This window comes from Bison bison, unplaced genomic scaffold (assembly GCF_000754665.1).
Source record: "Bison bison bison isolate TAMUID 2011002044 unplaced genomic scaffold, Bison_UMD1.0 scf7180017864353, whole genome shotgun sequence".
In the NCBI taxonomy this organism is placed as follows: Eukaryota; Metazoa; Chordata; class Mammalia; order Artiodactyla; family Bovidae; genus Bison; species Bison bison.
The window spans coordinates 6,786,841-6,787,203 of NW_011494925.1; positions in this window are offsets into that span (position 1 = coordinate 6,786,841).

Genomic DNA, 363 nt, shown 5'->3' on the forward strand with positions numbered 1-363 from the left:
ATTTCATGGCTGCAGTCACCATCTGCAGTGATTTTGGAGCCCAAGAAAATAAAGTTTGTCACTGTTTCCTTTGTTCCCCCATCTATTTGCCATGAAGTGATGGGACCAGCTGCCATGATCTTTTTTTGAATGTTGAGTTTTAAGCCAGCTTTTTCACTCTCCTCTTTCACTTTCATCAAGAGGTTCTTTAGTTCCTCTTTGCTTTCTGCCATAAGGGTGGTGTCATCTGCATATCTGAGGTTATTGATATTTCTCCTGGCAATCTTGATTCCAGCTTGTGCTTCATCCAGTCTGGCATTTTGCATGATGTACTCTGCATATAAGTTAAATAAGCAGGGTGACAATATACAGCCTTGATGTATT